The 25593-nt window shown below is 33.5% G+C and overlaps 1 long non-coding RNA gene across 1 annotated transcript; it reads right to left on the minus strand.

The window, feature by feature from the left end:
* Positions 1–1067: 1067 nt before the first annotated feature.
* LOC139362184 (uncharacterized) lies at positions 1068–22670 on the minus strand. Its single transcript, XR_011620555.1, has 3 exons — positions 22606–22670; positions 19483–19526; positions 1068–1153 (listed from the first exon to the last, which is right to left on the minus strand). It is a non-coding gene; the product is annotated as an uncharacterized lncRNA (long non-coding RNA).
* Positions 22671–25593: the final 2923 nt, after the last annotated feature.

The raw sequence follows: 25593 nt of genomic DNA on the forward strand, positions 1-25593 counted from the left end.
TATATATATACGTATTAATTTAATATAATATTCATTTTAATTTTGCTTCTGTTTATCATATGACTTTACTTATCATAGATAATTTTATTTGATTCAGTTGCAAGATCTCCTCCTCATAAAGTTTCATCCATAAAAATTATTTCCGACCACAAAATATCAACAATTTCTATTTTTATTAATCATGTTTAATATTAAGTATCCCACAGCATCTTTACTAGTTATTGAGCTCATATAAGAGATGAAAAATTGGTTTCTCATCATTAAATTTGTACTTATTTGATTATATTTGATTAATAATTAAAGATAAAATTAAATTGCCAGCCACAGTTCTAAGTTCTTTTTATATATTAAGTGCTATGTATATAGTTTACATACATCAATTCGCTTAATATATGAGGCATGCATATCATTTTGGAATAGATTTGGCTGCAAGGGAGAGAAAGCCTAAATAGCAGTGCCTTAAACAAGAGGGCAATTCATTTTCACACATAAGAAATGTGTGGGCCCAGTGTAGTGACTCATGCCTGTAATCACGTAACTCTGGGAGGCTGAGGTAGTCAGATTGCTTGAGCTCAGGAGTTGAAGACTATCCTGGGCAACAGGGTGACATGCTGTCTCTACAAAAAATACAAAAATTAGCCAGGTATGGTGGTGCGTGTCTATAGTTCCAGCTACTTGGGAAGCTGAAATGGGAGGATGGCTTGACCCTGGGAGGAGGAGGTTGCAGTGATGAGAAACCACACCACTGCCCTCCAACCTGGGTGACAGGGCCAGACCATATTTCCAATAAAAAAAAAAAAAGAAAGAAAGAAAGAAAGAAAGAAAGAAAGAAAGAAAGAAAGAAAGAAAGAAAGAAAGAAAAGAAAGAAAGAAAGAAAGAAAGAAAGAAAGAAAGAAAGAAAGAAAGAAAGAAAGAAAAGAAAAGAAAAGAAAAGAAAAGAAAAGAAAAGAAAAGAAAAGAAAAGAAAAGAAAAGAAAAAAGAAAAGAAAAGAAAAGAAAAGAGAAAAGAAAAAGAAAAGAAAAAAAGAAATGTCTGGGGTGGGCACAGTGCCTCATACCTGTAATTCCAGCACTTTGGGAGGCTGAGGCTGGAGGATCGCTTGAGGCCAGGAGTTCGAGACCAGCCTGGGGCAACATAGAGAGACCTGATCTCTACGAAAAAAGAAAAAAAATTAGGCCAACGTGATGGCATATGCCTGTAGTTCTAGCTACTCTACTCATGAGGCTGTCAGGAGGATCACTTGAGCCCATAAGTTGGAAGTTGCAGTAAGCTATGCTTGCATCACTGCACTCCAGCCTGGGTGACAAAGTAAGACTCTGCCTCAAAACAAACAAAAAAAAAAAAAAAAAAAACAAAACTAAAAAGATATAATTACCATTATTAAATCAGCTGCTCTGTCATTTGGAACTGGACACTGTCTCTAAAAAAGAAGAGGAAGAAGGAAGAAGAAGGAGTGGGAGGAGGATGAGGAAGGAGAGGAGGAGGGAGAGGGGGAGGAGGAAGACGTGGTGCAGGAGGAAGAAGAAGAAAGAGCTTCTTAAATTGGAAGAAGGAGGAGGAGGAAGGAAAGGAGGAGAAGGAGGAGAGAAGAAAGAAGGAGAAGAAGAAGAGGAGGAGGAGGAGAAGGAGAAAAGAAAGAACAAGGAGAAGAGGAGGAGGAGGAGGAGGAGGAGGATGAGGAGGAGGAAATGTGTCTGAAGATAACAGGGCAAGGGCTGGTGAAAGATTCTGCTCCAAAAAGGCTTCAAGAACCCAAGGTCCTCCCAGCTCTTTGCTCTGTCATGCCCAGAGTATGACCCTTATTTTTATGGTTTAAGATGAACACAGACAACCTCTGGGCTAGAGAATAGAAAAATGGATGAACAAGAGAAGCAAAAGGTGAACTTCATCTTTTACTTAAGGAAGGCTAACCAAAACTGTCATAGGCCGATCTAGTTTAGTTTCCTTTCGCTATGTTCAAATTACTCTTGGTAATTTTTTACAAAGAAATAAAATACTTCAGTTCTCAATGTTTCCAATATTTTAAATAATAGTGTACTGTTACTTAAATATGTATCTATTTAATACATTATTATATATGCTAGTGCTATGATATTTTATTTATTTCTATATTTCTAACTATCAGTAAGGGTTTTTATGGTTTTTAAAAATATTTTCAAAGGTCATTGAACAATTGTAATCTCCCTGATTAATTATTAAGATAGCCTTGCATGTTCCCACTTACATGGCTATTATATGTGAATATTGATAAGAAATTGTGGTATATTGGAATATATATATATGGTATGATATAGCATGTGCAATGTGAAGATTGTCTTTAAAAGAGTAAATAGGCAATGGCAAATGGCTTGTATAGTTGTCTAAGGGTTCTGTAAAGAAAAAAGGAGAAAAACTGAATAATGAGAAATGAAGATGTTCAGGACAGAGGCATGTAGTTATGGGAAAAAGAACAAAATGTGATGATTTTGGTTTTGCAGTTTAATGCCCATTAGAGATTATCCCCTGCAGAAGTGAATGAAACCATCAAGTTAACAGAATGACTTGACCAGTAGATGTCAGCCAGACTCCATCCTCAGCCACCATACTGCTCCTTCAATGAGACCACGACCTGAGAGTAACCATACTAGCAGAGATGGATGAGTTTTATAGGCCAAAAATCATGAGCTTTTAGGCATATAGCATTTAGCTGGACTATTCAATGTCCAATATCTCATCAACGCAGTTAGCCATCCAACTAATCAATGTCCAACCTGCCAGCAAAATAATCCAGTATTGATCTTCTACTATGGTAACATTCTCTGAGGAAATCAAAGCCACTTAGTATTAGCTGTAGATGTTTTATAGATGACCTATATCCACATAAAGTCCCTCTATTCTTAGTTTTTATAATGAATGGGTGTTAAATTTTGTCCAATACTTTTTCTTCATCTATTGTGACTGTATGTGTTTTCTTAGTCTGTGAATATGGTAAAATACATTGTTTGGTTTTCAATTGTTAAACCATCCTTGCATCCCAGGAATAAATGTCACTTGGTCATGATTCAACTTGTTAATATTTTTTAAATATTTGTGCCACTTATATTTGTGAAGAATGTAGGTTTGTGGTTGTCTTATATTGTCTTTGGTTTTGGTATCAGGATTATGTCAGTCACATTAAATGAGTTGAGAAGTGTTCCCTTTATCCTGTGAATACGTTTTGGTATTTTTTTTCTTTAAATGTTTACAAGAATTCAGCAATAATGTCATTTGGGCTTGGAATTTTCTTTGTGAGAAGGATTTCAGTTATAAAATTCTGTAGTAGACACCTATCAAGATGTTTTGTTTCCCCTGGAGTCATTTTTGTTAGTCTTTCAAGAAATTTGTCCATTCTATCTAAGTGATCAATTCATTGACATCATATTTTTTATATTATTTTATTATCCTCTTAATGTAGGATCTTAGTGCTGCCCCCTCTTTCTAATTTGACAATTTATATCTTTTTTTCTTTTTTTCATCAGTCTAGCTACAGGGTTAACAATTTTCTTGATAGTCTATCTGTAATGTTCATCCGTTTTCTGTGTAAGGTATTTCTGATTCTATATTTATTACTTTCTTTTTTCTGCTCACATTGATTTTAATTCTTTTTTAGCTTCTTAAATTGGAAGTTTTGGTAACTAATCATTTTTAATATATGCAATTAGTTATAGATTTTCCTCTAAGTATTGATTTAACTATATTTCACACATTTTGCTAGACCTGATAAATTTTGTTTCATTTTCAGCCTGTTCAAAATATTTTATACTTTCCATGTAATTTTTCCTCTAATCCATGGCTTATTGAGCAAAATCTGGCTTAATTTTCTAATACATGGTGATTTTTAGATATCTTTCTGTTATTAATTTCTAACAATTCCCTTGTGGTCAGGGAACATGTTCTGTATGATTCAATCCTTTTTAATTTATTGAGACTTAATGGCATAGCTTGGAGCACATTTGGTCAACGTTCTACGTGTACTTGAGAAAAAGAGTGACACGCTGTTGTTAAGTGAAGTTTCTATTAATATCCGTTAGACCAGATTGCTAGATAATTGTTTAAGATTTTTTATTCTTACTCATTTTTCTGCTTTAGTCATTCTACAAATTATTGGGAGAGAAATATGAACATAATTGCAGATTTTTTTTCTCCTTTCTGGCGTATCATTTATGCTTCTTGCACTGTGAAATTGTTGCTATATTCATAGACACTTAGCATTGTCGTGTTCTTGTTTTCTCAAGCCATTTCTTAGGAAATATTTCTATCTCTGGTACTATTTCTTGTTATGAAATATGATAGTAATATGATCCTTTGGTTTTCTTATAATTGTTTCCATGGGATATATTTTTTCATCTTTTTAATGTATCTTTTAGATTTAAAATGGATCTTCTATAGACAGTGTGTGTTTGCATGTGTGTGTGTGTATGTGTAAATAGCTGGGCCTTGCTTTTTTATCCAGTTTGACCATCTGGATTTTTATTGGAGTGTTTGCCATTTATATTTAATTTAATTACCAGTAGGACTGAATTTACATCTGTTACCTAATGCAAAATCACTAAATAAAATAGCTAATGATTAAGCTATAACAGTAAAAATTTGATTGCATCTATCCTAAAAATGTAACATTTAACTAGTAGAATACCTATAAATGATTTTAAAATCATTTCAATGAGCTGCTTAAGAAAAAAATGAGCTAAAAATTTATAATTTATTTTGAAAAATTACATATGTTTGAAATTAAAAATAATAAAATTTATCTCTTTTAAACATACCATTAACCCCACAATTAATGGAAAAAGTATAAAACTATATCTCTATCAATTTTAAAAGCATCAACTTTTATAGTTTATATTTTTTTATAGTTTCATCATATGAGAAAACAAGAACATGACAATGCTAAGTGTCTATGCATATAACATATTGTAGTTTCATCTGTATCCTTAGACACTATGGTATGTCATTTTGCATAGTTCAAATGTGTATGAATGAAATTATACTGCAACAATATTTTTCATGAATTATACTTCTGATATTCATTAATGTTGATTTATGTAGTTATAGAGTATTTATTTTCCTATCCGTATTAATATGACAAAACATATGTATCCTTTTTACTGTGTATAGACATTTTGGCTGTTTGCCATTTTTCTATTATAAGTAAATGACTAACTACTACTCATACAAATCCAGGAGATGCTTATATAGAATACAATGTGAAGAGTATCTCACTGAAGTTGAATGGTACTTGGACCCTTACTGGCAATACTAACAGAAAAAAAATTTTTATATGTATCTCTTGCTGAGTTTGTGCAAAAGCTTTTCTGGGATATATCTAGAAGTAGAGCTGCTACAACATAGGATATATGAATTTTCAAGAATACTTTGACATCACTTTACTGTTTGCCAAAGTGGTTACATCAATTTACACTCTCATTAATAGTAGTTGAGTTTCCATTACTCCACAACTGAAATGTGTAAAAGGGTGAAGTGGTATTAAATTGTGGTTTTAGTTTGCATTTCCTAACTATGAATGAGGTTGTTGATCTTTTACTATGTTTATTGCTCATTTGTGTTTCTTCTCTCAATTTTTTTGTCCAAGCCTTTTGCTCATTTTTTGTATTGGCTTGTTTATCTTTTTCCTATTTATGTTTTTATATATTATAGGTTCTAATTATTTATTTATTATATGTGTTGGAAACTACTTCTACCTATATGTGGACCATATTTTCATTATATGGTATCTTTTCATGAACAGATATTTTAATTTTAATGTATTTTTAAACGTTAATCATCAGCTAGTCTTCTAGAGGTTGTTCTTCTCTGACTTAAGAAACCCATCTGTACCCCAAGGTCCTAAAGAATGTCTTCCTATATTTTCTTCTAAAAGTTTAATAGTTGTGCCTTCATTAAGTCTTTGATGAATGTGGAATTTATTTTTGTATATGGTGTGAGCTAAGGATATAATTTTATTATCTCCCATATCACAACCAATTTTTCTATCCCTAGCCATGCCACAAAGGAGGTATTCATATGTGTGTGGGTTTCTTCCTGCTTTCAAACTAAGACAAAATCCTGGGATCATGTCTTTGTTTATTTTGTGTTGCTATAACAGAATGTCACATGCTGGGTAATTTATGAGAAAAGAAATTTATTTGTCACAGTTCTGAAGACTGGAAAGTCCAATGTTAAGGGCCTTGCATATGGCGAGTTCCCTATTGCTGTGTCACCCCATGGCAGAAGGCAAAAGGGGAAGACAGAAAGAGAGAGCAAGAGAATGAGAGGGGACCAAACCCATCGTTTTATCAGGAAACTCACTCCCAGGATAACAAACGCACTCCCCTGATAGCAGCATTAATCCATCCATGAGAGCAGAGGCCTCACTATCTAATAACTTCTTAAAGGTTCCACCTCTCAATTCTGTTGCACTGAGGATTAAGTTTCCAACACATGTACTTAGGGGTGTAGCAGGATGAACCACAGACAAGAACCCCTCAGACACTGAGTTGTAGAAGGAAGGGCTTTCTTCAGCTGTGAGCATCAGCAGACTCACATCTCCAAAAACTGAGCTCCTGGAGTGAGCAATTCCTGTCCCTTTTAAGGGCTTACAACTCTAATGGGGTCCACGTGAGAGGGTCGTGATCGATTGAGCAAGCAGTGGGTACACGACCGACCATGACCAGGGGCTGCATGCACCGGTAATCAGAACTGAACAGAACAGGACAGGGATTTTCACGATGCTTTTCCATACAATGTCTGAAATCTATAGATAACACAAGCAGTTAGATCAGGGGTTGATTTTTAGCTACCAGGCCCAGGGCACGGTGCTCGGCTATCTGCCTGTGGATTTCATTTCTGCCTTTTACTTTTTACTTCCTTTTTCTTTGGAGGCAGAAACTAGGCATAAGACAATATGAGGGGTGGTCTCCTCCCTTAGGGGGACACATCTAAACCATAGGAAGTCACTTCCATTTATGTATGTATGTTCTATTCTGTTCCACATGTCATTTTTCTATCCCTGGCCCAAATTAAATTATAAGAATATGTTTCTGTTAATAAATATGATTTGCAGAATGTGGTATAGGTATGTAGCAACAAAGGGCTTTTTAGAACATAGTAACAAAGGGCTTTTTAGAACTGTATCCCAGAATTGAACTCATCTTTTCTGTCACAGTTCTGAACAAGCGCAGATCTTTCTATATTGGATTGGGGGCTGCCCTTGTAAAAATTATAGCACCAAGTTGCAGAGGAGAATGTCTGGCTCATGTTGGCAGCTTGCTCTCAAAAAGAGAAAGGTAAAAGGCAGGAGAATTCCCAATTTCTCTTTTCAAACTTGCTAACTGGAATTCACTCCTACTTCCATAGGAAGAGTAAATAAGGAGAGTAGAAAGGAATAGCATTGTTACAACAGAACTTCCTCCAAATGGAAATTCAGAGCCAGGGAAAGAAATTTCCCACCATTTTTTCAGGGTTCCCAGTTCTAATTGCTATATCTGGTTAAATTTCTTCCCCGTTAATGAATGAAAAAGCACAGGTGGGAAATTTGAATGAAGAACACATGACTGTAAGATCACAATAGGATACCTTTGCCAAGACACAGTTAATCTATCCAGTAAATCCCTGTTACCTGGACTTAGTCTTTTACCATCATGTTCCAGAGCTAGGTTGAGGATTTGGTCTCTGAAGAAATACAGTCTTCATTAAACACTCAAAAATAAACTCAAGTTATAAGGATGCAAAATATATTATTAACATACTGTTAAAGAAAACCAGAGCTGGACAGTAGTTAAAGTGGTAAAAACAAATTGTATTTAGGAACTATTAGGATAGGGTAAAAGACCTAGGTAAAAAACTGGACTCAACTCTAAGCAAAACATGGGCAAGTGAGGATTTATAACTGAGGAACAGGGTGATGGTCAGCAGATGGAAAAGTACTGAGAGGAAACATCAGGGGTGGTAGTGGTAGGGATTCTAGTTATCTGGACATAATGAGATTTTTGCTGAAGGCAAGCCAGGGTGATCAGCTATCGCCTAGGGGATGGTGGATATCGAGGACTTTGATCTGATTCCTAGGGTGATCAGATAAGGGCATAAAGAGGATTCTTCCTAAAATGATGTAACTTGATTCTTGCTATAATTGGATGACGCAGTACTGATAAGGACAATGCCAAGGTTGAGGCCTAGTGGGCTTAGAGGAGCCTGACTATAGTTTTGTCAATATTTATGCATCGAAGTGTCCCTCCATCAATTATAATTAAGACCTTGACAAACTTCATCTTAACTAAGTCAATACTGTGAAAAACTTCATCTTAACTGTTAATAATACTGTGAAAAACTAATATAATGTGGCCCCTAATAAGATGTACTGAGAAGGACATAACACTATTTCAGTGCCATTCCTGCCAAAATACCCATAAGCTAAATCTAATCATGAGAAAACAAGAAAATAACACAAATTTTTATTTTATAAAATAACAGGCCTGTACTTTCAAAGAATTCAAGGTCAAGAGGAAAAAAAAAAAAAAAAAAAAAAAAAAAAAAAAAAAAAAAAAAAAAAGCTGAGGGCCTGTTCCAAGTTAAAAAGACTAAAGAGACATGAAAACAAAATATAATGTAAGGTCCTGGATTGGGTACTGGACTGGGGAATAAGTAGCTATAAAAAATGTCAATGAAACAATTCATCAAATTGGAATGTGGACAGTGGATTGGATTGTATACTGTATCACTGTATTACATTTCCTGATTTTGATGACTATACTGAAGTTATTTAAAGGAATTCCCTTGTTTGGGGGACATATACACTGGAGAATTTAATGTAAAACAGCACTATGTCTCCAACTTCCAAATGTTTCGGAATAAATAGAAAATGTGTGTGCATACATGAGGAAAGAGACAGGGAAGAGGGAGGGGAGGGGAGGGGAGAGGAAGGGGAGAGAAAGGAGAGGAGAGGAACAGATGGTGTAAACATATAACCAATTGGTAAATGTGGACAAAGGTCATATAAGAGTTACTTGTAATTTTTTATTAGGACAAAAGGATAACAAAGTAATTAAACAGAAGGTACCATGAAAACTTCTTAAAGAGTTACAGGGCTGTAGTTGGTAGGATGTGTCAAATGTCATTAAGAACAGCCATGGTTCTGTTTCTGTGAACTTAACTGTTCATGAATTAAAAGGGTCTGAATGGCAGACTCAATTTATAATAAAAATTTACACTCAATTTATAATAAAAACAAAAGCAATCATTCTTTATTAAGGCCTTATTTTGTGCTCAGCACTATACTAAGAATTTTATACACATTGTGTTTATTTTAAACAACAATCCTATAACATTGAACTATAACAATGCTCATCGTACAGATGAAGATACTGAAATGATGAGAGGTTAAGCAATCTGCTTAAAGGCATACAGCTAGTGGTGGAGATGTCAGGATTTGATCTCGAGACTATATCACCCTAAAATACATCCTGTTAAACACTATATTATACTCATTCCAAATATGGTATGCATGTTTGGAAGATCAATCCATTAAATTACTTGAAGTTGGTGCACTGAGGTTACGGGTTTTATTTTCCAACAGCAAGACATAGTACTTTTGTTTTTCTCTTTAGCAGAGGATCTGCTCAAGCTTGTCTAAAACATTGTGGTCTTTGGCTCACACCGTCTTAATAAAACCCAGGTGTATTTAGCCAGATTATATGACACATGTTCAGATTCATGTTTGATTTCAAATTAAGCATCTAGATGATTTATGGTAAAGAGTTTACCTCCTTCTTTCCCATGGGGATTCTAATTCTAATCTTCAGCCTGCTCTTCCAACACTTCCAGCACTTAGAGTTTTCCCACTTAAACCCTTCGTTGTTATTTCTATAATCACAAGAGACTGTTACCTAGCCTAGCACCTGTTATTATTTCCTTAATTTTTTTTTCTTTTAGAAAAGGGAATGTGACTACACCATATTTTACCAAATTCCTAGGGAAAAGCATTGCTTTTTTGCTTCCCTAAATATATTTGATTACACCAGTATGTAACTATAATAACAGAGATCATTTAAGCAGTTTAAAATTTTAAGTCATTTCCATTTTAAATGTTGAAATATGTAACTATATGAAATTTATTCTCTACACTTCTCACATTTTGAAGAAAGGTATAAAGGCAAAGACAGTTGCATTTTGGGGACAGATAACTTGAATTCTAGTATGATTGATGAATCAGATTACAAAAAAATCTAAACATACTGTAGTTTTCATCACCATGATGAACTGAAAACCAAACCTACATGAAAGTTTAAAAACACTTCATAACTGATTTTATTCATTCTATTATTTCTACAGTTCTTGATTAGTCTAACAGCAGAGTCACTGTTTCCACAATTGTGTAAGACAAGCTTTTGAGCTGACTAAAATTAGGAAGCTAAGAAAAGTCTCTGGCCAAAGGCTATTTTCCATTGACTTTATTTTACTGCAGGTTTTTGTACTTGAAAAACCAACAAAGAGAAAATCTTCTTTCATGAGATTTCCAGCTTTTTTGCAGATAAAATTTCAGTAAAATATGTAAACATGGGCATTGTTACTAAACTGAGTTGTTGAGTGTCATTTTCATTCACTATATATGGTCTAACAATTTCAGAGAAAGTGCCAGCCAGCAGGTAAAACTGTTTCCAATGCATAATGTAGACGGGAACACAGGTTTTACTAGAATATTTGCCAATATGTTATATTATCAAGATCCCTTAAGCTAAGTTTCTTTCTCTAATAAGAGGGATTCAAAGATTAGCAGGCCAGTCATTAACTCATTTATGCCAGAATTTGTAATTTTTTTTTTCTTTTTTTTTGTGAAAAGTCAGACCTTGGTGATGACCTTGAGCAGTAGGATATACATAACTCCCACAAGCTTGGCATTCCAGTGATGGAACACTAGGCATAAATAGGTTAATAAGATTTGGATTAGTCACTGGTACTTTTTACTGTGCTTATATATCATAAGATACATTGACCTATACATAAGAAACTGGGTGTCAAATTAGAACATAGAATGCTTATTTCCTGATTTAGGACACTTTTGTGTTTTTTGTTTGCTTATGGACCCATAGAGGCAATTGCTTTTGAAATTTTAACTAATTTTCTCCCTGCAGAAATGTGAGATGCCTATAGGAACTGCCAGGATCACATGCTCCATGCCTCTTCTCAGCAGGAATAACCCTGAAGCAGGCAAGATGGACAAGTACCATATCTACCCATTCATTATGAACTGACTGTTTTAGTTGTTGATGATCACGTTAGTATTCTACATCAGAAGTTTGATCCTCTCATAGAGAATTAGGACCAGGAGAACAATCTGAGCAATGAGCCGGTTCACACATGTACCATCGTAGAGCCTCCACGTTTACCCCCTTCTTGATGTCCTCCATGTAGGGATGTTAGTCACTAGTATGAGAGAGGTAACCTGGGTGCTCAATTACATGACTTATGAATTACACTGATCTGAGCAGAGACAGCAGGTGAAGCAACTTGGCTGTAGTTCCAAGATATATATTCTAGTGAATAGACTTGCATCAGCCTTTCTTTTTCTGCTCACAAACTTATCCCTCACTTCTCCACACATCTTCCCACAACACTAACTCCATTGTTAATTACCTTAAGTGCTTTATATTACTTACTCTGTTACGTGCCCATTTTATTTTTATCAAAATACAATAAGGTAGGTGTTTTTTTCCCCCATTTTTACAATGGAAAAAAACCAGTCATTAAGTGGTTAAGTAATTTCTTAGAGTCTTCTTGCTTGTTCATTGTGAAACCAACAGTTCAGAGTCCTAGTGTCTAATTATCATCATCAGGCCTTTAAAAATGTGATTTTTAAAGTTTCAAGAATGGAAATACAGTAATCACTTTAGGATTAAACATACTTATGGTTAGGATAATCTCTAATTAAAGTATTGACTTTGAAGTGTAAGCCTCATGGTATTTTAAATTTAAGATTCAGAAACAAAAATATGAAAGAAATAAGTTACAATGTTCCATAAAAACATTAAACTAGTTTTTACCTTCCAATTTAATTACAGAGTACCTTGGCACCACAAAATAACTAGATCAGGTAGTAAGTCATCAAGGATTTCTATATGGCCAATAATATTAAAAAAAGCTATATATATGTTTTTTTCCAACTTGTTTTCATTTATCCTAAACCAGACAGTACATTAGTATTGGGACACCTTCAGAACTCTAGTAGGTTATTTGTTTGCCCCAATAACTAGCATTCACTTAATTAAGGGAAAGTGTGTATATGTGTTGGGAAGGGGGTGAAAGTAATATGTATTTTATGTGTACTAAGAAAACTAAAAAAGTGCTTCTTATACAACTACAACCACACTATATATTTAAGATATGGGGAGGAGTGAGAGAACAAGAAGGAGAGAAAGAGAGGGAGGGGGAGACAGAAGTGGGAAAAGATTATTATGTACATGTACATCTTAGATCAAAATTAATATGATAGCAGAGTTCTTTTGCTATAAAAGCAACAGAACACTTTATTTTAAAACAAAGAATCAGTACTTTCTCTTTGTCGTAAGAATTCCATTCCATTAACTGCCACATTGTCCTGCTCTTGTTCACATTCATGCTTTTGTTTTTGACATAACACAAATGGGATTGCATAGTTGAGAGCTGCAAAATTCACTGCTTTTCTTTAAGCCTTCTTTTGGCTGAAGTAAGTTATTAGACAATGATGGCTACCATAATTTTATTGTATGAGATCTTTAGCCACCTTTATTACTCTTTAAAAGGAGAAACTCTGTGCAAATGATAAATACCCAATTTAAGAAAATACCGACAACTTTTACCTGTTCATCAAGAATGTTTACATACTCCAATATTCTATCTACAAGAACTTACACATCATCTAGATAGCTTGCAAAATCTTGTTTTAATGAAACACATTTGGAATATGATTTTAATGAAACACATTTATACCTTTATGTCATGGTTTCTGAAATAAAATACGGGTTTGCTGCACTATGTGTGGCTCATCAGTAACCTGCAGGCAACCTTGGTTTTTATCAACCACCTGCATGCCTATCTCTCTCATCAACACTTTCATTTCCTTTGGCTTATTGTAAACCACTTCACATTTCCCAAGATGAAAAGTGAGGGGAAAAAGCTTCCTTACTTTAAATTTAGAATTGAATCTTTTAATGATAACGTTTTATATGAACATAGTACTTGTCTCCCAAACATAATCTACACATACAGTAACTAGATCTTCTCCCTCCACTAGCATTATTTTTAAGGTAATACAAAAATGTTGAAAAGACGGTGTATGTTGGAAAGATCTTGCATAGAAGAGCATAATCTGAGGAAATGGTCATAGGATATTCAAAAACCCAGGAAAATAGATTAGCTTATACTTGAAGAAATCCTTGAATGATTCAGAAATTGCTATATAAAAATAAAGCTCTTCTGTCTTTAAAATTAAAGAATGTTTGTTTCACAAATTGTAATAAACAAGTATATCCTCCTCACTTGTTATTACCTTAATAACAAGTATAATCTATAATAACAAGTATATAATCTTAATAACAAGTATAATCTATAATACATTAAAAATGCATTATAGAACAAGTGAATTAAAGGTAAAAGAATTGATATATATAATCTTTATATTTTTTGAATGCTGAGAATAAATAGACACACTACTTAAGTTCCCCTTCCTCTAAAGTCACATCATAATATTTGAGTGAAATGCTTGAATGTAGACCAGATCCAAATTTTGTGAAATGAGGATATTTGAATTGATGTTATTGTGCCAGGTCATCTTTTCAGCTAGTCAACACACCTATGAACTCCAGTTAATAGTAATTAATTGTGACAGGTCACTCTAACTTTGTGATCTGTGTAAAATACCTGTCAAAGATTTAACAGAAACACACTGCTTAGTGTTAAGACCTTGTAACTCAGACACCAGGTGCTTTTTATTCTACACTTTTTATGACATTCATTATGTACAGCTATGCCAGAGAAAATCCAAAGCATATACAAAAATTACTACTGTTTAAAAGGTAAACATTTCTTTAAACCTTAAAAGTATGTTTCAAGAAAACAAAATTGAAGATAAAATGCACCAACCTGCTTTAGGGAAGAAAAAAATTTAGACAGATATGCCCACTTTGACCAATCATAATCTCATATTCTAATATTAATATAAAAAGTGGATATACTTAAAATTTATGTTGAATTTGAAATATTTTGCTTCATCATTTACTATTGATCATTTCTTCAATCTGGAGGGCAGTAATTTTACATTGTAAACTTTAATTCCTGTTACTTCTTTTTCACTCTGTGTATGTGATCCCCTCATATAATTTCCTAAATTTAAAAAGTTATGTTAAATTTCTGTATTGAAGACTATCAAAATGATTAACATGAAACCAAATAATTTCTGAGCTTATTGCATCTTTTACATTTTTTCTCTTTCATGCAGATGGTTAATGATGATCTATTAGCAATATTCCATTTGTATTCTAGTTTTTTAATTATCCCTTGATGGCTTGAAAAATAATGTAATGCCTTCTGTGAAGTAAAAAGAAAAAGAAAATGAAAAAAACCCCTTAAAACATTTGAATGCCTGCTGTTGAACATGCTAAATGAGCTAAATAATGGGAAACACATTTACAATATACTTTAATGGTGAGCCTATCCAATTTGTGATTTAAGAGGTCAAACTATTGGTTATTTTTGCATTCTTGGTAATTTAAAGAAAGCAGACTGGGAAATATGCACTCATAGGCCTTATAAAACTGCCGCAGTGATTTTGACTAATAGACATTTATTGCCAATGTTCTGCTGGTAGAAAAACAGCCTTGTAAGGTTGTAAACTAGCAGAAGAGCTCACAGAACCTTGAGGTGTCCACAGCCACAATTGTGTAAACAAAGCCAAGCCAGAAATGAAGGAATCTTCTGTGTTTGTGAATTTATGCAATGTGGATAACCCATTAACAATCCAAGGCTGCTTCGTGTGTATTTGTCCACACATGTGTGTGTATGTTTCACCTTGGTCACCTAAGTCAACAGATAAGATTTAACCAGTAATTTTCTATCTCCTGAACTCTTCCTTTATTTCACATTGTTCTCCATTGATTAATAGAACTCCCCTTTCCCCCACTTGTATCCTGTGCTCCAGTATGGGAAAAGTTTGTGATTAACAAGTGCAAAAACTACAATTAATTTTGTGATGCTAAATGAATCTTCAAATAGTTTGAGCCACTAGAAGAAATTTCTGTTTTGGTGACATTCCCAGAGAAAATTACATACCAGAAATTATAACTGATGATAAATAGTTCTTAGGTACAAACACATCCCTGTTTGCCCAAAGGTTTTCACTTGAAGAGTGAGAAAGAGACGAGAAACAGAACATCAACTTTTCAACAATTGAGTAAAATTTGTCATTTCTGTTCACATATTCTCATTCCTAGTCTTTATGGGGAAAAAATATGCTTTGTTAGGACAATATGAACATTCTCAACTAATGCAAATGTTGTAATTGTTCTCATTTCATTCTTTATTAAAGTTTTAATGTTTAACATATTACACTCTATTTATGAATAATAAAAGCATTATTTTTCAACATCTTTTACATAATGTGCTCAATAAAATAATTTTAATCCCTGCCTAAATATCAGACACAGGTGAAACTATGAAAAATGATACAGAAAACCTTGATAAGGAAAATTATTTGAATTTTTCTCTCCCAGAGTTTGCTAGTTTATTTTAACAAAGAAAATTTTCTATGCAATTGAAAAACAATGTTGTTAATATAACAATCTTTGTTCATAACATATTGGAGAATATAAGGAATGAAACGCTTAAAAAAGAAATAGAATGAGAAAGAACAGGGATAAAAGACTTTATAGATTGTTGAAATAAATACAGAGTATCTAAAAATCTACATAGACAGTTAAATTTGGCGTAGTATATTTTCAAGTCCATGGACACTACTACTTAAAAGCACATATTATATACCAAGTTTTATCAGTATTCATGTGATTACATTTACAACAATCCTATGGGGAGGTATTAAAATTATCCCCAGTTGTTGATGTGGAAACTGAAGCACTGAGAGGTCAAGTAACATATCTAAGGTTATTAAAGGTCAGGAGGTCAGTGGGTAGACACCAGCCGCTCTCCACTGGACCTCCAGACCACTCCCTACCTCCAAACACTGCCTCTTAAGATGTACTTTTATCAAAATCCCTGAGACCAAATATTATGAATATATTTTTAAATTTTTAAATTTTTGAGGTTTTGAAGTTTTGGGGGCTAAAATACATTATTAAGAAATTTAAAGTATGTCCTGTCAGCACATTTTAACCAAGTTGATTGTAACTAAACTTTCCTTAGCTACACTTCTACTCAATTTCAAGAGAATATTTTTTCCACTAAATTTTAGCTTTCTCCACTTCATTTTGTTAATGCTGTATTTTAATTGAAGAAAATGTTCTGAAAAGTTATGTCTTTGGGTACATACCCGAAGTTGTTACCAATTATTTCCTTTCTTTTGCTCTTAAGGGAGTCTGTTAATAAGGTAAAATCCAGTGTAGTCAGCCCAGTGGCCTGGGCTCTATATTGACTAGTAAATTGTTTGGCAATAACAGTCTTGCATTAACAACTGAGAGAACTGTATTATTAATGAAAATTGAAATGAGAAAATACCTATAAATTCATGCACAAAATATATTTTAAATATTATGACATTCAATATTGTAATGCCTTATAAATGTTTCAACATTGTCTTGTGAAGGTAATTTCATTTCATATTTTCATATGACATTTCTGAAAAAATGATATGATTCTGAATTACTAAAGTAATGGTCAATGATAATGCAGCTGCACTATCTTGGTTGATTGGCCCAAAGGATAAGCGGTCAAAAAGCCTCTTCCTAAGTAATTTTTACCACCCTATATGCTCCTCTAATATGTATACAACTTTAAGGATTTATTTAGAGAAGTGTGATATTTGTATCCTGGCAATAAAAAAAATGACAAAGATTATGGAGGCTAAAGTAATTCCATCTTGGATGCTAATCTGTCATGTTGATTTCCAGTTAACCCCAGTTGCAGGAATATCTCTCAGATTTCTATATTATCTATTGTTCTTTGTGTAAGAGTATATGTACTTATCATAAATCTTTCCCTTAGGTCAAAAAAACCTTGATGTTATCCTACTTCAGTTGGTCTCTGTGTATCTTCTGAATCACATATATACTTTTCCTATAATATATAAGCCCTAGATTTGCACAGGTAGTAGAAGAAGGATCCATCATCTTGTATCACTGGCCCCCAAGAAACAGACATGACTTCTATTCATAAGTCCCTATTAAATGTTTCTTTCCAAGAAACTGGATATGTCAGCCTCCTTCTTTGGTATCTCAGCTTCCTTACACTTTGGGGTAGGTCTGTATAGACCTGCCCACCACAGAACAAGGATTAAACAATAATATCAGTGTAAGTTAGGGTTCTTAGCTGCAAGCAATAGAAACCTACTATATGAGGGGAAAAGGAATTAGGCAGGAAAAAGGTAAAGAAATTCGGTAGATCCTAGAGTCTATATGAAGACCAGAAAATCAGGCTAAGCAAACAAGATAAATGCAAATGAGGCTTTGCAGCAAAAATAATCTAGTCAAAAAGAGTAAGGTGTCCTTACTCTTTGGAAACCTAACCACTGACCATAGATTTAACAACCACAAATCAAATCTCAACTGTCAGTTGTCTTTCTAGTGCTTATTCAAGTTTCAAACTCTTTAGGAAAAGAGTACCATTGCTGAAGCTATCCTTGTGGACTGGCTGCTTCCTTGGTAGGACATAATGATTTCACCTCTGCTGCTTGGGGTGGGGGTGTGTGGAGAGAGGAGGGGTAGGAATATGCCTCCTACCTCTCATAGATTGGGGAATTCCACAATATAAGAATGGCCCAAGGCTGAGAAAGTACTCATTATAAAAAAACAAAAGTCTATAAAACTGTTTTCATAGAAACTGTAGCAGATATTTCTTCTGCTCCATTTCATCTTTCCCACATGAAATGTTTTTCATCATAATTGCAGGGTGAAGATCAGTGTTCTCTTTGAAGGCACTGAAGCTCCATCTCAACTCTCCAAATTCTCAAGAAGGGAAACACTTAATAAGGGTTGTAAATGAGACAGATCATCAGTGACATATAAAATCAACTACATAAAAAGTAGGTCTATTTTCTCTATAATTGTAATATTACTGTTTTCCTACCAAAATAGGAAATTAAAAACAAAAAATGCTATAATTATAGCATAGTTCATCTGGTGATGGATTATATTTTAATTTTGCCTCCTCTAGAAGACTGGGTCCTGTCATTTTACCTCTCCCACTAAGTATCCTGTTGTTTTCAATAATACTAGGGGAATTCAAAACTCTACTGAAAGCATCAGACAGATTACTGAGGTAGAAAACTAACAAATAAATTCAGGACTAAACTTTGACATTAGACAAATTGGACCTGATAGACAGCTATAGAACACTCCACCCAATCAACCACAGAGTATACATTCTTGTCATCTGCACACAAAACATACTTCAAGATCAACCACATTCTTGGGTAAAAAGTGCAGCTTTTTGTAATTTTTTTTTTTTTGTAAAAAGTGCAATCATACTCTCAGATCACCTTGGAATAAAAGTAGAAATCAATACCAAGAGCTCCCCAAATCACACAAACAACTTATTCCTGATTGAATTTTGGGTAAGCAATGAAATTAAGGCAAAAATCAAAAGATTCTTGAAATTAAAGAAAGCACAGATACAACATACCAAAATCTCTGAGATATAGTGAAAAATGTGCTAAAAGTTTATAGTGCTAAATGCTTACCTCAAAAAGTGAGAAATGTCTCAAATTAGCAACCTTATATCACACTTAGACAAACTAGAAAAACAAGAACAAACTAACCCCAAAGCTAACAGAAGAAAATAAATAAATAAAGTTGAGCAGAACTGAAAGAAATTGAGACCCAAAGTCCGTACAAAGATAAACGAAACCAGAACTTACTTCTTTGTAAGGATAAATAAGATAGATAATTCAATAGCTAGATTAACAAAGAAAAAAGAGAGAAGATCCAAATAAGCACAACCAGAAAAAAAAGTAACATTACAACCATTCCCACAGAAATACAAATGATCCTCAGAGGCTATTATGAATACTTTTATGTACACAAACTGGAAAATCTAAAGGAAATGAATAAGTTTCTGGAAACACAAAGCCTCCAAAGATTGAATCAGGAAGAAATTGTAACCCTGAATAGACCAATATCAAGTTCCAAAATGGAATCAGTAATAAAAAAACTATCAAACAAAAAGTTCCCTGGACCAGATGGATTCACAACCAAATTCTACTAGACATGCAAAGAAGAGCTGGTTCCAATTCTATTAAAACCATTTGAAAAATTGAGTAGGGACTTACCTTTAACTCATTCTATGAAGTCAGCATTACTCTGATACCAAAACCTGGTAGAGACACAAAAAAAGAAAATTTCAGGTTGATATCTCTGATTAACATAGACATAAAAATTACCAGCAAAATTCTAGCAAATTGAATACAGCAGCACATCATAGAGTTAATTCACCATGATTAGGTAGGCTTTATTCCTTGGATACAAAGTTGGCTCAACATATGTGAATCAATAAATGTGATTCACCATATAAACACAATTTAAAACTATATGATCATATCAATAGATGAGAAAAAGTTTTCAATAAAATCCAACATTCCTTCATGAGAAAAATCCTCAACAAGCAAAGCATCAAGGGAACATAACTCAAAATAATAATAGTCTATGCTATGACAAACCTATATCCAACATCATACTGAATGAGTAAAAGCTGGAAGCATTCTCACTGAGAACTGGAACAAGACAAGGATGCCCACTCTCATGACTCATATGCAAAATGTACTGGAAGTCTTTGCCAGGACAATCAGGCAAGAAAAAAAATAAAAGGCATCCAAATAGGAAAAGAAGAAGAAAACTCCTTTTACAGATGATATGATTATACACCTACAAATGCCTAAAGACTTCAGCAGAAGGCTTTTAGAACCAATACATGATTTTAGTAAAGTTTCAGGATACAAAATAAATATACAAAAATTACTAGCATTTCTATACAATAGCATTCAATCTGAGGACCAAATCAAAAACACAAACCCATTTATAATAGGCACAAACAAAATCAAATATCTAGAAATAAATCTAACAAGGAAGATAAAAGAGCTCTACAGGGAGAACTACAAAACACTGCTAAAAGAAATAATAGATGACATAAATAAATGGAAAAACATTCCATACTCAAGGATTAGAAAATCAATGTCACTAACATGGCTATATTGCCCCCCAAAAATTATAGATTCAATGCTATGTCTATCAAACCACCAACATCACTTTTAACAGAATTACTGTTCTAAAATTCATACGAAACCAAAAAAGAGCCTGAAAATCCAAAGCATTCATAAGCAAAAAGAGCAAAGCCAGAGGCATCACATTACCTGACTGTATACTACAAGGCTGCAGTAAACAAAACCAGTACCAAAACATGGTACTAGTACAAAAGCAGACACAAAAACCAAAGGAACAGAGTAGAGAACCAAGAAATAATACCACATACATACAAACACCTGATTTTGCCAAAGTCAACAAAAATAAGCAAGGCGGAAATGATTCCCTATTCAATAAATGGTGCTGGGATAACTGGCTAGCCATATACAATAGAATGAAACTGGAACTCTATCTCTCACCACATACAAAAGTTAACTCAGGATGGATTAGGTATTTAAATGTAAGACCCCAAACTATAAAAATCCTGGAAGAAAACTTAGGCAATACTCTTCTGGATATAGGCAAATAATTTACGACTAAGTCTTCGAAAGCTATTGCAGCAAAAACAAAATTTGACTAGTAGGACCTAATTAAACTAAAGAGCTTCTGCACAGCAAAAGAAACTGTCAGCAAAGCAAACATACAACTTCTAGAATGAGAGAAAATGTTTGCCAGATCTATAAGGAACTTAAATCAAAAAGTAAAAACAAAAACAAACAAACAAAAAAACACCACACACACATATAAAAAGTGGGCACATGCACACTTCTCAAAAGAATACATCCAAGTGACCAACAAACATGTGAAAAAATGCTCAATATCACTAATTATTGAGAAAAATTATTAGAGAAGTGCAAATAAGAACCACAATGAGATACCGTCTCACACTAGTCAGAATGGTTATTATTAAAGTAAAAAGTAACAGATGCTGATAAGACTGCATAGAAAAACGTATGCTTATACACTGCTGATGGGAATATAAATTAGTTCAGCCATTATGGAGAGGAGTTTGAAAATTTCTCAAAGAAAAAGAACTTAAAACAGAACTCTAAGCCTAACTCTAACCTTGCCCAGTACCATAATCTGGGCAGCTTATAAATAACATAAATTTATTTTTCACAATTATGGAGGCTAAGAAGTGCATAATCAAGGCACTAGAAGATATAGTGTCCTGTTCCATGTAGACAGTACCTTCTCATTGTGTCTCCATATAGTCAAAGGGGCAAACAAGCTGCCTTTAAACCTCTTTTTTAAGGTCATTATTTGTATAATGAGGACTCTTTTCTTACGACCTAGTCACCAACCAAAGGTTGCACTGCTAATGTTATTACATTGGCATTAGGTTTTGAAACACAAATTTTGGGGGCCACATTATGTGTCAATCAATAGACAGAGATCAGCAGAATGAATTTTTAAAAAAATATCCAAATGTATACCTCTAGGAGAAATAAGTTGATGGTAAGATAAAATAGGTTGAAAGTAAGGTGATGTGAAGAAGGCAACATATAAACTATAATCACCTGGAAAGCTAGAAGAGCTATACAAATAGAAACAAACAGATTTTGAGAATAAAATTGTTAACAAAAATAAAAATGGATATTTTATGCTGATGAAAGTGCCAATCCATGAAGAATACATAATTATAAACGTATATGTACTTATAGAACCCAAAAATACATGAAGAAAAATCTGACAGAATTGAAGGAGAAACAGATGATTCCACAAAAGTAACTGAAGATTTTAATAGCTCACTTTTAATAATAGATCAAAGAACTAGACTGAAGAATAATAAGATGAAATATTGGAACAACACTAAAAATCAAATAGAACTAATAGACATCTATAGGACAGTCCATGCCCAATTGGGAAAATACACATTCTCCTCAAGTCAACCTGAAACATTCTGCAGGATAAACTATGTTTGGTCACAAATCTGTCTCAAAAACTTAAAAGCTTAATGTTATAGAAATGTTTCAAAGACAATGCAATAAGTTTTAAAACCAACACAATTGACACATTAAGATGGCAAAATAGGAGTTTCTGGCCCTCATCCCCCAACCAAAACACCTATTTAAAATCATCCATGGATGAAAATACCTTTTTGAGAGCTCCAGAATACAGGTGAGAAGGTACAGCATCCTATTAGAGTACAGAAAGGAGAAAAATGCATTGAAAATAATAATAATAATAATAAAACAAAGACAGTTTCACTTTACCTGCTTCATTCATTTCCCCAATCTGAGATGTCATGACACACAGAGCACCTCTGCTGCAAGTTGTCCTATGGAGAAAAAGAGAATGAAGTGAGCATCTGACCTCCTTAGTCTTTTGGGGCACACCTGACAACCTTGCCTATATTGCACAATACCCAGAACACTGAGGGAATGAGTATGGCTTGATAACATGGGGACAACTAAAGACAAAAAGGGGCAGTGGTGTTAACAGCCAATTTGGGGACCTTGACAGCCATCCTGTGACCCATGATAGCAGTCCCTTCCCCAACTCCCTGGATCCTAACAACATGCCTGCTGATGCACAGTCCTTAGCACTGAGCATACCCACCCATAGAGGCCAGCTCTGGATTCCCAGCTGGCCTGTCTGTTGACCACTTCGACAGACACCCAGACTATTTGGCCACACTGACTATACCGACTAATGAAGGACTTTAGCCAGTCTGTAAAGACCAGAAGAAGTAAATTCTTCCTTAAATTCACAGATACCAATGCAGGCTACAGGCATCATAAAGAATCAGGAAAACATGACATCACAAAATAAATAAAAAATAAAAATAAAGCTCTAATATATCAACCCTACAGAAAATGAGACCTGTGAAATACCTGACAATGAATTCAAAATAATTGTGATGAAGGCGCTCATTATGCTACTAAGAAACAGAGCTAGGCAGCTAAATAAATCAGGAAAACAATAAATCAACAAAATTAGAAGCTTAAAAAGAGCTTACCCAGAATCAAACCATAGAGGTTATAAAAAAAGAAAAACAAGAAAAAGAGATAAAAACAATTAAAAGAACCAAAAAGAAATTCTGGTGCTGAAAATACAATAACTGACCTAAAAAATTAAATAAAGAACTTCAACAGAAGTTCAACCAATCAGAGGAAAGAATCAGTGAACTTGAAGATAGATTGTATAGAATTATCTAGTCAAAGTCACAAAAGTAATGGAAAAGAGTGAAGAAAGCCTGTGGGATGTATGGGATATAATCAATAAAACCAATATATGCATTATGGCAATGCAGAAGGAGCATACAAAGAGAAAGGGACAAAAAGCTTACGTAAATAAATTTTAGCTGAAAACTTCTCAAATCTTGGGATGTAAATGGACATTTAGATTCTTGAAGTTCAAATAAACTTAGATTAAGCCTAAAGAGGTCTACATGGAGACACATAATTGTGAAAAGTCAAGGGTAAAAAATTTGAAATTAGCAAGAGAAAAGCAATTCATTAAGTAAAAGGGAAACTCCATATGGCTATTAGCAGATATCTCAGCAGAAACCTTTCTGGACAGAAGATAGTGATGATATATTCAAATTTCTAAAAAAAAAAAAAAAGAAATATTTTTTAAATTGCCAACCACAGATGCTAAACATAGCAAAGTTTTTCTTTAAAAATGAAGAATAAAGACTTTCTCAGACAAAGAAATACTGAGGAAATTTGTTACCATTAGACCTAAATTACAAGAAGTGTCAAACAGTTCTTCAAGTTGATATAAAAAGACAATAAACAGCAACACAAAAGTATATGGAAATATAAATCTCACTGGTGAAGACACCTATATAGTCAAAAACAGAATAATGTAATAATGTAATGGTGACAAATATCTTTTTTTAACTCAGGTATAAAATTTAAAAGACAAAAATAATAAGAATAATTGTAACTACAAAAGTGTGTCAATGGATTCACAACATAAAAAGAAGTGAAGTCTGACATCAATGACATAAAATGTATCAGGGGAATAAAACTGTAAATTTTTTGGATGCAAGTTATGTTAACTAGTTATCAGATTAAAATAGGTATGACAAAGTGTTTTATATAAGCCTCATGGTAACCCCAAAGTGAAAATATATAGTAGATACACAAAAAATGAAGAGAAGAAAATAAAAGAACACAACTGCATAAATAATCCATTCACCAGGAAAGACTGAGAGGAAGAAAGAAACAACAGAACTACAAGGGAAAAAAAATCAAAAGCAATTAACAAACAGGCAACAGTAATTCCTTTCTTACCAATAATTACTTTAAATTTAAATGGACTGATCTCCCTCAATCAAATGATGTAGTGACTGAATAAATAAAACAACAATATTTAACATTAATGCTACCTACAAGACTCATTTTAGATTTAAAGACATATGTAGGTTGCAAGGAAATGTGGTAGAAAAAGATACTCTACGCATTTGTTAACCAAGAGAATACAGGATGTCTATACATACATTAAAAAAAAAGGATTTTAAGTCACAAACTGTCACAAGAGACATAGAAGGTCATTTATAATGATAAAAATGTCAATTCAACAGAATGATATAACAATTATAAATATTGCCCAACATTAGAGTACCTAAGCATACAAAGGAAATATTGACAGATCTGAAAGGAGAAATAGACAGCAATACAATAATAGTAAAAGACGTTACTACTCCAGTTTCAATAATTCAGACATTATCTGGACAAAAAAATCAACAAGAGGAGACTTGAGCAACAAATGGACCTCACAAACATACAAAATATCCTAAACAACAATAACAGAATACACATTTTTCTCAAGTGACCACAGAACATCCTCTAGAATGGATAACATGCTAAGTCATAAAACATTAAAAAATTTAAGAAGACATATTATTCTAAGTGCATTTTCCAAACAACAATAAAATAAAACTAGAAATCAATAGCAAAAGAAAACTGTAAAAATTTATAACTACATGAAAATTTAAAAACACACTCTTGTACAACAAATAGGTTGAAAAAGAAATCAAAAGGGAAATTGGAAAACATTTCAAGACAAACAAAAACACAACATAACAAACCTTCTGGGATGAAGTGAAAGTGAAAGCATTATGAAAAGGGAAGTGTACAATGATGAATGCCTATGTAAAAAACATCCCAAATAAAAATCCAACTTAACACCTCAAAAAAAATAAATAAATAAACTAGAAAAAAGAAAAATAAACTAAGCCCTAAGTTACCAGA

Source organism: Macaca nemestrina, chromosome 3 (genome assembly GCF_043159975.1).
Source record: "Macaca nemestrina isolate mMacNem1 chromosome 3, mMacNem.hap1, whole genome shotgun sequence".
Taxonomy (NCBI): domain Eukaryota; kingdom Metazoa; phylum Chordata; class Mammalia; order Primates; family Cercopithecidae; genus Macaca; species Macaca nemestrina.